Consider the following 11,694-nt stretch of genomic DNA (forward strand, 5'->3'; position numbering starts at 1 on the left):
CTGACAAACACCCTAAAGTGCCCTTGGTCTGCTTGAATTGATCTATCACGAATTTGTGCTGCCTGTAATTAAATTTTTGTGCTTAATTAAGGTTTTTAAATACAGAGCGGTGTAGAAAATGAGGAGAGTAAGATATCTGAATGTCAAGGAATATGTAAGGAACAAAAGTCAGATGGTGGAATACAGGTAAATAGAGGTGAGCATGCAAAAAAAGTACCTGGGAAAGACCACGGAAGAAATTCTTGAGAGTGCCCTGCTGAGAAGGACTTGGGGGTTCTGGTAGATGAAGAACTTAACACAAGCCAGAAGTGAGTGCTTGCAGCCTGGAAGGCCAACAGTATCCTAGTAGCCTTCCTTTCTGATATACTGATTTAGTTTGTAGATTAAGTGTGTGTATTTATTTGTTTTTTTTTTCCACAGAATCACAGAAACATGGGGGTTGAATCTGATCTCAAGAGATCACCGAGTCCAACCTGCCTGTATCTACAAAGCAGATATCCTACAGTAAGTCACACAGATAGGCGTCTGGGAGGATCTTGAATATCTCCATAGAAGACCTGTCTGGGCAACCTGTTGCAGTGCTCTGTCACCCTCACTGCAAAGAAGTTTTTCTGCATGTTAGTACAGAACTTCCTATGTACAAGTTTTAGGCCATTACTCTTGTCCTATTGCTACACGCCACTGAGAAGAGCCTGGCCTCATCCATTTGCCTCCAACCTCCCTTCAGATGTTTATAAACATTTATCAGATCCTGTCTCAGTCTTCTTTTCCCCAGGCTGAACAAATCCAAGTTACTCAGCCTTTCCTCATGCAGGAGATGCTCCAGGCCCTTAATCATTTTTGTGGCCCTGCACTGACCTCCTTCTAGGAGATCCCTGCCTTTTTTGTACTGGGGAGCCCAGAGTAGTCAAAACGTGGCCTCATCAGGGCAGAGTAGAGGAGGAGGATCAGCTCCCTCAGTTTGCTGGCCATGTGTCCATTTGAGTGTTTTTCTGTAAAACACCCTCTAAATTTGTCATTAGCACCCAGAATGTGCAAAAACACTCGGTTTTGTTCATTGCCCTGAAAAAAAAACTGAAAAAACCCTTCTCTTTAGGAGAGAAAGACTAGAAAGAGAATACTTAAGAAAAGTTTTCTTCAAGAAAATTGGCTTGTACGTGTTGCCAAAGTTAATAACGGGATTTTCAGCTGAGTCTCTTTGACAGCAAAAGTGAATGCAGTTATTGTTATGAAGAATTGCACTGGTGCAGCTGCAGTAGTTTAGAGAAATGATAGCGAGTCAATCTCAAGGAAGTCAATTTGAATGAAGTTAGGTGTTTATAGTGAAACACACTTGTCCTTATCATTCAGAATATTAACATCAGACAAGAAAATGACAAGTGCTGTAGATTGTTCTTATAAAAACCCTAAGGTTACAGATGTGTTGGTCTCACCGTCTCTAAGGCTCCTTCAGTACAAAAATTCTCCTAGTAACTCTACAAGGTAGTTGTGATAAAATTAAAAAACTGGCAGATCTAGCACTGTTTTTGAATGTGTCAGTTCTAGACAAAGTCTCATCAAGGTGAGATATACATTCAAAATTGTTGCATTACAAAATCACTGCTCATTCCAGACCTTTGACCATATAACTCTCCTGCCAATCTTTTCAGTGAGAGACAATGGAGAAAATGGCAATGCTAATTTTTTATTAGCATTCATTTTCATTTCAACCACCATTTTCTACCACCTAGAAGGAGCAACATTTCAGATAATGACAACATTCTTCATCAGATAGCAGGAAGTGGATGATGAGATAGAATCATAGAATCATTGAGAAATCATTGAGAATCATAGAATCATCTTGGAAAAGATCACTAAGATCATCTAGTCTAACCACCAACCCATCCCCACCATGCTCACTGACCACATACCTCAGTGCCACATTTTCATTGCTCTCGAACCACTCCAGGGATGGTGGCTCCACCATCTCTCTGGGTATCCAGTTCCAATGCCTCACCACCCTTTAAGTGAATTTTTCCAGTATACAACCTGAACCTTCCTTTTTGTCCAAAACTTTCTGATTCACAATCTTAGAAAGCATGAGGAAATTATTCTGATAAATTACCATCCTTAAATGCCTTATAGATAAACATTTCATGGTAAATACTTTACTGTTGCTTGACACAAGAGGGTTGTAAAATGACTGAGTAAAAAGATAGTAGGTAAATTCAGATGTTGTTTACATTTATTCACACCTTCTCAGAGTTCTAAGAGTTGCTAGGGACTTCCAAACCTTTGTCTTACAAGTGAAAAATACAGATATAGCAAAGTGGTGGATTTAACCTCCAAGTAAGCATATGTTAATTTCAATTCCTGAGAGTGAGCTGCATTAAACCTCTCTTGACAGCACTTAATAGGAATTTTGGACCTTGTACATTAATAAATTAGTACTACCTTTGTTATTTTAAGAGCAGTGGTTTTCCTTAGTTGAGAAAGCCTGGCTCCCTCACTTGATTTATGTGATGGTATGTTAAAAAAAAGGTAGTAATGATACATGTGTTATTCATGTACTTGGAAGTCTCAAAGGATTTTAAATATATCTTGACACGTATGCTCATAAATTGCATCTCAGGTAGATATTTTGGCAAACTGGATATGGAATTAATGTTCTTGAGACTTCCAAACACCATTGATCAAAAATTCTTTCAAAATTCTCCAGAACTCTGAATTGATTTCTTTTAAACTTGCCTGTGTGGTCAGTGCACCATCTATCAAATTGTCTTCAGCTTGGAGACATGGCTCATGTGCCCAGACTGCATTTCAGTGCAAATTCTTCCCATCATGAAGGCTTGATTTCATCAGTTTGAAATGGAACAGCATGAGTCTCTAATGAAGCAATATAAAGAGTGAAATGTGAGTGAATACAGAGCTAGTCATCCCAAATGTGCTTGTGTTTATGAGCTTCTCAGTGATGATCTCTTACACTTCGTCTAATGTGTGAAATGCAAAAGCCTCTGTAAATAGCGTGTTTACACCACACATTTTCTGCAGGATGCATTTGGAAGGATGCTCTTGTGAGAGTTTGGGAGACACAGAATCAAACCAAGCTCCAAACTGAGAGCAGAATTGCATTTTGTGCTCTTAACTCAGTCTTCTGAACATTTTTCTACTAATCTCCCATACCTGTCAATTGGGCACCAAAATTAAGTTTTCCTAACTGTCTGTGTAGTGCTGTGTAGTGTCTGTGTAGCAATTGTAGCCTTCAGGTAAGACTGTAATTCCAATAAATGTCGCTACATTCTGGTCCATACAGCTAGGCCAAATGGAGTCCAGGAAAGTGATCTTCCTTAGGAAAGACAGATTGCAATCACATATTTCTTTGTCAGAAAGCATTATTCTGGATGCAACAGTAACAAAATTGAGTCTGAACTCTTGCTTGCAGTTTAGCCCCTTTCAAGGCCAGCCCTGCCTCAGAGTATCTCCTTCACTTCTCTCCAGGTCTGCTGCAAGAGCCCTCCTTATGTCTTGCCTCTTTGGTGCTTTACATGGCTGGGTATTCCCAGCTCTTGCAGACCACAGTGCTACCAGACCTGGCTGTTCATCTCTGCACCACAGAACACTTCCACTCTAATTTAGAAATTTAATTATTTTTAATGCGTTTTATCTTCTATTTTTACTTTTTGTCCTTCTAATAGGCCATTCTAGCTCCCGCTGCTCTGGCCAAAACTCATTCTAGTGTTTTTTTTTTCTTCCCTAATCAATGTGCAGGAAGGGTCCATCTGTGTGTTTCATAGAATCATAAAACCTTTTGGTTTGGAAGAGGCCCTTAAAGGTCATGTAGTCCAACTCCCCTTCAATGAACAGAGAGAGATTTCTGTTTTTCCAAAAAAAACTTGTTGTCTGGTCTAGACTCTTGTTCATTCCCAGTGATAATTTCTTTCTAATGCAATAATTTTGGTCTCTGAAATTATACTCTTGAGTTCTGTCAAAGAAACCTGAAACAGTCCTATGACACCTTTTTGTGTGATCCTGCTGTGTTCAGAGCCATCTTCCAAACCTTCTTCAGCCTGGTCTTCCTCATAATTCTACTGACAGCAGGCAAAATACCTCTTCAAAAAGTTCTCTTTTTGGACATGTGGGAAACTTCTTACAAAATAAAAATACCTTCTTCATCAGAAATGAGCACTTTTTTTTCAGATTTCCCATGTAGAATGTTTTATAAGATCCATACTTCTGTGTTCTTTCCATGAGCCACATATGAGAATTTATGATGGGCCTGGGTTGATGCAGTAATGTTAAAAGTGTTCTGATATATTTTTCCATCTTTTTGAGTGTTCTTCTGCCCAGAAGAATGGAATATGCTGTTCCCAGTCGTTTTTGGATGGTTGATGCATGTAACCATATGAGCTGCTTTGAACCTTACTACTACATGATGGTGCAGAGGCAGGTGTGGGATTTTCAGAACCAAAAAATCTAATAAACCAGCAGAACACTCTAAATTCAATGTTTAAAAGGCTCAGGGGCATCTCCATCACCTGAGGGCACCTGTATTTCTGTACGTCTTTCAGGGGGCACACATGCTACTGCTTGTAGCACGAGGGCAGTGTTAATGTACAAACAGAAAGGGCATAGAGTAGATTTTGATTTACTGCAAGGTAAATGAATTTCCTGAGGACTGCTTATCACTTTACCTGAAGGGAGCTCCTGGCACTGCCAAAATCTGTATAACATTTTCTCCAATTTGTATGTAAAGTGGAGTAAGCCAAAAATTCTGCAGAAAATTGTATGTCAAGAATGTTTGCAGAGCTGACTCTTCCACAGAGCCACCGTTTTCTTTTTGTAAGAGATTTCTCTCTTCCACTGGGTTTCGTAACAAATATCTTTTCAACTGACTCATGCTTCTTTGTGCTCACTCTCCTGTTTGACAGCCCACTTGCTTTCTCATCTCAGTAGTGAAAACAGCAAGTTTTGTGCAAAGATTTCTAAAGGCTCCATGATATTATTTGGGCTTAAAGTTGCAAGGCTAAAGTGGCCAGTGCCTCCCAGGTGGAACAGGCTCTTTCCCAGAGTAAGGAAGTTGTCACTCTAAATTGCTGCAGCTCTTTTTCTGGTGTGTTCTCCCCTTGCATGGGGCATTTTCCACTCTTAAGACCAACGTGATACGACAGTTCATCATTCCTAAACATGAACAGGAATGCTGTAAAGTGCCCCAGGATAAGGTTTCCGTGCTTCGCACTGAGCCGGTCACTTCTGCTTGTTCAACTTGGCTTCTTCTGAAGTTTCATTTCCCTCTGTCCAGCTTCCTGGATAAAAGAGAAGACATTGAAGACACATGATGTTACGTCTTGCCAGCTGGAAATATATAATGGTGTTGGCCATGAAACAAAGAAATTTCATAACAATAACTTCTATCTGGTCTGTTTCCCAAATTTGTGGTTTTGCCAACTTTTCTCCTCTCTCCTCTCTAAAACAAACTGAGTTTCATTGTTTCCCTGTTAGCTCAGAAATGCCATGAGACAAGTTAGAGTCCTCTTGCTTCAGCCATAACAGGGGCAGAGCAGCCCGTCAGGGCTCACACACATCACCTTACAGCACTCCTGCTACGGTAGGCCTTCTCCTGCCTGTGGGGTAATGTTGATCACAGGAACTAATTCCCTTCCCTGAAGCATCCTGGGCCTTTCTGTGATTTAAGAGGTACAACTGAGTTCAGATGTGTGTGTTAGTCTTTCACGCCTCATAAGTCTTCTTCTGAGTTCAAATCCACATAAGCTGAGATGGCGCAAATGTGCTTGGGCTTTCTTCCTGTTACTTAAGGTCAGCTGCTCTCTTCCCATTCATACAGCTCAAAACCATGATCTGGCAAGCTCAGACTGGTGACAGATTTCAAACGGATCTTAACTGTCTAAACATACTGTCTTTAAAGTCAGTGTATTGTGTATGGCTTTCAAAGCAGAATACTCAGGGTGATTCTGTTTGAACTGGCACATAAAACCTCCAGCCAGTCTTTATGGGTATGAGACTGATTGAGATGTGTATGCTTTCATAAAATTTTTACTCTGAGCTGACATGTGACTTCTATTTGACGTTCACAAACGTCACAAATTTGGTATTGCCATGTAGAAGCTGGAGTAAAACGAATCACCAGTGCTGTGTGAAATTCTTTGATGTATAGAATCATAGAGTTGTTTGATTTGGAAGGAACCATTAAAGACCATCTAATCCAACTCCCCTTCAATGAACTGGGACACCTACAGCTCCAACAGGTGCTCAGATCCCACCCAGCCTGACCTTGAGTGTCTCCAGGGACAGCGCATCCACCACCTCTCTGGGCAACCTGTGCCGGCACCTCAATGCCTGTCTACTTTCATTGTTTATTTCTTTTTCTTTTATTTTTCCAGCTCCTTGAGTTCTTGCTCCAAATGAATTGTATTAGTAAGTTCCAGTTGAAAAAAAATCCCTGTTTTATGGGAAGATCTGTGATCCATCATATTTGGTTATTCACTATTTTATTGATCCATTATTGAGTGCAACCTGGAAATCCCAAAGAAGCTGAGAACCAGAATCAATGACAGAAAAAAAAAACCTGAACAGTGAACTTTTTTCACTTTTCCCCTAAACCTGTAATATTGGATATTGTTAAAATATTATGCTAGATTAATCTTTAGTTTGTCTTACTGCAGTTTTCATAAGTTCTTTTTTATACGCTAATCTGAATTGTATTTGCTTTAGCAGAGTTTTTCAGTCTGCTCAGACACGCTTCAGGCCGCCTCAGAAAATCTGTTCATATTTCTATCTTTTCTGGAAAACTACAGAAATTTGACTTTTTAGAGGGCTCCAGCAATTGTTTAGGTCTTGTTTTAATTATTTTTTGGCCATTGTTGAGTTATCTGAGCACCTCCATTAAGTGTTCCTGCTTGATTGCAGATATCAACTCAACGTTTCTCTTCTGGGAAACTTGATTCTTATGCTGATACTAGCATTTGCCTTCCACACAGCAGTGTTCTTGGTGCACAGGATTGTTTTCACTGGAAGGAGAAATTGGCGACAGATATTTCTTGAATGCAATCCTGCTTGTTTATGGAGAATGTTCACAGAGACCTGCACCAATGAACAAGGAGTCAGCATTCTTGCTCACAATGCCATGTTTCCTCAGTAATTCTACTCCTTCTCAGTGGTTTTTATCTCATAGGAGATGCTCTGACTGCTGTTTCCTACCTGCCATTCTTTGCTTCTGTCACTTGTACAGACATATAAACAGTAAGCAAGCCATGAGCAATGAATTCAGTTCCCAGCAAAACTAGCAAAGACAACTTAATTGATGGATCAGACACATAAATAAGTGTTATGAACAGTGTCTCATGTTGTTAAACTAAAGACCATTTTTCTGCTCTCCCATTTATCCTGATTAAAGGCTGCTACCAGTTCCATTGACTTCAAATAGGTTTGGAAATTCCTATGAAACAAAGACACTTTATTTTGTAGCTACAGATCTTCCAGCTTAATGATGAGAGATTTGGGCTCTGTCACAAGCCTTCATCCCTGCCTATTGGGTGGCTGATAATGTCTAATGCTTATTATATTCTATTTTCCCACTCTGAGGTACTGAGATAGCGATAATAAAATATTAGCTAGTCATAATCTATGGATATTTTTATTTACGAAGCATATTTGAAATCTTCATTGTAATCAAACTAGAAAAGCAAATCAAAATTTATTAATCTGAATGGTGACAAACAGATTTTGCAGGTTTCCAGTTGATAAACACTCACATTTTCTTTGAACTGCAAAAGACACACTTTAGTCATTGGAGATGACCTCCACTTCCTGAGCCCAGAAGTACTCCTTCATTTGGTCTGTGGGAAACCAACTCTATGATGTTGTTTAATCTGTAAGAACTGTACCAAAGAGTCACATCTGAAGGACTGAACTTTCTATGTCTTTCTTCCTCTGTAGTTAAAAGTTTCACTCTGTTCTGAATATGTAAGGTAACTATGTATGGGAGGAAGATGTAAAAATGGTGTAGCTAGACAATGAGCTAAGAGCAGTATCACTCAATCAGTGCATGACTGGAAGAGTTTAGAAATTGGAAGTTATCCCTTAGTGAAAACGTGCGTGTTTGTGAGGTGAAGACGAGAATAAAAAGAAACACATTTATGGCTGCTTTCCTAGTAGCGACAGAGATTGTACTTAAGTTACCACCCCTGGGCTGATCTGTGGATCTCGACAGCGTAATGCCAATCCTCTGAAATCAAAGATTTTGCAGAAAAGATGTAATGTAACTTCCACCTGGGTCAGTGCTTGCTCTTGTCACCCAGCCAAGTCCTTGATCCTGACCTGTCTGTCTGTTGGCACCAGCATGCACACTCCATGTATCCACGCACCTCTGAGGTCAGCCTGACCTGGGCTGTGGCTGTAATGGCGACTCCCATCTATCCCTGCCTGTTGGCCCCAAATAGATCCTTTGTCACTCTGGCAGATATTTTTTTGCTCTGACCTGGCAGAACCTTTTCTTAATTAATCTGTTCTTTTGACTCTTCTTCTCTACTCTTTTGGTCTAAATAGACTATTTTTTGCTCAGCCAGGGAAATTATGTGTTGACTCCAGCTCAGCAATACTTCTAGTTCCACACTTAATATTTTGCTTGAGGTTCTAAGCTTCTGACTCTCTCCTGTGAACATATCGGATCTCCTTCCATTTCTTTTTTCTTTCATAATTTGGGCTTTATATCGTTTCCCTTTGTCTGGGACGTTATGTTCCATCAAACCATAAACCCTTTCTTTGCTTTTACTGTCATCTTTTCTTCTTCAAGACCACAAGCACTCTCACCCGTCTATTTGGGAGATAGCTCTGAAACATCTTTCTTTCTCCTCCAGAATTTTCTTCAGAAGAAAACTGGCTCTGGTTTGACACTGACCTTTTCTCCAGGGCCAGCACACATGTTCAAGTTTCAATCATTTTCTTTCGTTTTCTTTCTGTGATGTTTCTTGTGGACCCAAAATACAGACAAGTTTTTTTTAATCTGTCTTCTCTAATTGATCTCAGATATAAATTATGCATCTTAAAGCTCACAAGTCATTAGTAATTGAAGGAAGTTTTGGCATGTAAAAAATGGTGTTTAAATGCTGAGAGGAATCTGGCAGAACATTACTGTTTTACCTTTCCAAGTGTTGCAAGATATTCTTGGCTTATTTCATATTATATAACCAAGCTTTTAAACATGGATTATCTTTAGAAAGAAAGTCAGTTATTATTGTCAAACTTCAGTGATATATTAGCTGAAGCTGATGATATGCATTTGCAAAAGGAATTGACCAGAAGTGAGAAGTAGCTTGCCTGGTTTGGGAATAACAGTGTTCTTAAAGATAAGTAAATTATATATGTGGTCTCACATTTATTGTTCTCTTGGAATGACTGTTTTGACTTCAGAATAAACAGCAACTTCGTTTACATTTTAACTGTCTGCTTTCCAAAGGACTAACTCTGCTTTTGAAGTATGGCAAAGGAATTGGCCAAAACTGGGGCCACAGTAAGATATTTTCAGTTGGAAGTTCTGTCATACAAGCAATTACTGATGGATGGAGTCACTGTAACTTATGTCTTTCCTAGGGCTCCGGAATTAGGAGAAGATCTATACAGGGAGTAAGGACAAAGGAGAAGACTTTTTATGGTTTGCTTTGCTCTTGTATTTGAAATAGATATTACCTCTGAACTTTGAGATATTAGGCTCCAAACCAAATAAATAAATGCATCTTGCATTAATCATTTAATGCTCCTTGTGGGGGTATTTGTGCACTATACACCAACTTAAAAAATTATTTTAAAATTGGGAATACTTAATTTCTTCTGTGACTTACCATTAGGTGTCTATGATTTATGGCAGGTGTAAGTTATAACCAACTTATTTTGTGAATATATAATGATTTGATCTTTTGTGAATGTTTAAAACGCAAGGCAAATGTAAGTCCTGCCAAAACTCCCATTTCTGGTGGTGAGAATTTGCTTTTTTTTACAACTAACAGCTTGCCAAGGAATGTGGTAGATTCTCTGTTGCTTATAGTCTTTAAATCAAAATGAATGTCTTTCCAAGAAAGATGCCATGTATCAACCACAACTTACTGGAATTGATTTAGGAATTGTTGGGCAGCCTCCTCTGGTCTGTGCTCTGCAGATGTCAGAGTAGGTGACTGCAAAATTTCCATATGATCTCAAAAGCTACAAATATACAGTTGACGTTTGAAATACTGGGGTCTTTAAAAAGTTTTGCTTTTTTATCAGGGAGGATTTGAGATCTTTGTTGTGCTGTTGGTCAGAGTCAGCTGGCTAGATGGTAAATCCCAGGTGAAACACGTAGATGTTACAACTTTTTTCTCACTTCTGCCTGGGAGCTATGGCACATTTTAGTGAATTCCTTGATTTTAATTACAGCTCAGTAGGAAGATGTTTTCCAATTGTATAAAAGCTCTCTTGATTTTTCAAAATGTCCTCATGCTTCTTGAAGCTGAAATCATAATCCTTTTCATGCCCACCTAATTTAAAAGCCATCTGGTAGAGCTCTGAGATTTTAGTACCTTTAGTCTTTATTCTGGGCTCAACTGAGCAAAAGATTGGTCTTTTGTCTTCTGAATGAGTTGGGATGGGAGCTACAAGACTGCTCCTCTCCATCAAAAGTTCATCTCGTTCTGAAAAGAAACTCTGCACACTGAATCTTTCCTGGGGGAAATGCTCAATGCTTTCTGGAGGAAATGTCACTTCTTTATTAATGATCTTGATTAAAGATGTCACATCTTTATTAATGATCTTGATGAGGGGATTGAGTGCACCCTTAGTAAGTTTGCAGACAATACCAAGTTGTGAGGGAGTGTTGATCTGCCTGAGGGGAGAAAGGCACTACAGAGGAACCTGCATAGGCTGGATCGATGGGCCGAGGTTAATTGTATGAGTTTTAGTAGGCCAAGTGTCAGGTCCTGCATTTTGGTTGCAATAACCCCAGGCAACCCTACAGTCTTGGGGAAGAGTGGCTGGAAAGCTGCCCGATGGAAAGGACCTTGGTGTACTGATGGACAGTCAGCTGAATACGAGCCAGCAGTGTGCCCAGGTGGCCAAGAAGGCCAATGGCATCCTGGCTTGGATCAGGAATGGAGTGGTGAGCAGGACGAGGGAAGTCATCCTGCTCTGTACTCGGCATTGGTGAGGTCTCACCTCAAGGTGCTCAGTTTTGGGCATCTCAGTACAGAAAGGACATGGACATGCTGGAGAAGGTCAAAAGAAGGGCAACAAGGCCTGTGAGGGGCTTGGAGAATGTGCCCTACGAGGAGAGACTGAAGGAGCTGGGGCTGTTTAGTCTGGGGAAGAGGAGGCTGAGGGGAGACCTTATGCCCTCTTCAAATACCTGAAAGGTGATTGCAGCGAGAGCGGGGCTGGTCTCTTGTCACTGATGACAAGTGACAGGAAGAGGGGAAATGGCCTGAAGTTGTACCAAGATAAGTTTAGGTTGGATATCAGGAAACACTTCTTTATGGAAAGGGTTGTTAAGCAGTGGAATAGGCTTCCCAGGGAGGTGGTTGAGTCACCATCCCTGGATGCGTATAAAAACCATTTGGATGTGGTGCTCAGGAACATGATTTAGCAGAGGGTTGTAAGAGTTAGGGTAGTATGGTTAGGTTGTGGTTGGACCCAATCATCTTTAAGGTCTTTTCCAACCTGAGCAATTCTACG

Source organism: Lagopus muta, chromosome 4 (genome assembly GCF_023343835.1).
Source record: "Lagopus muta isolate bLagMut1 chromosome 4, bLagMut1 primary, whole genome shotgun sequence".
Taxonomy (NCBI): Eukaryota; Metazoa; Chordata; class Aves; order Galliformes; family Phasianidae; genus Lagopus; species Lagopus muta.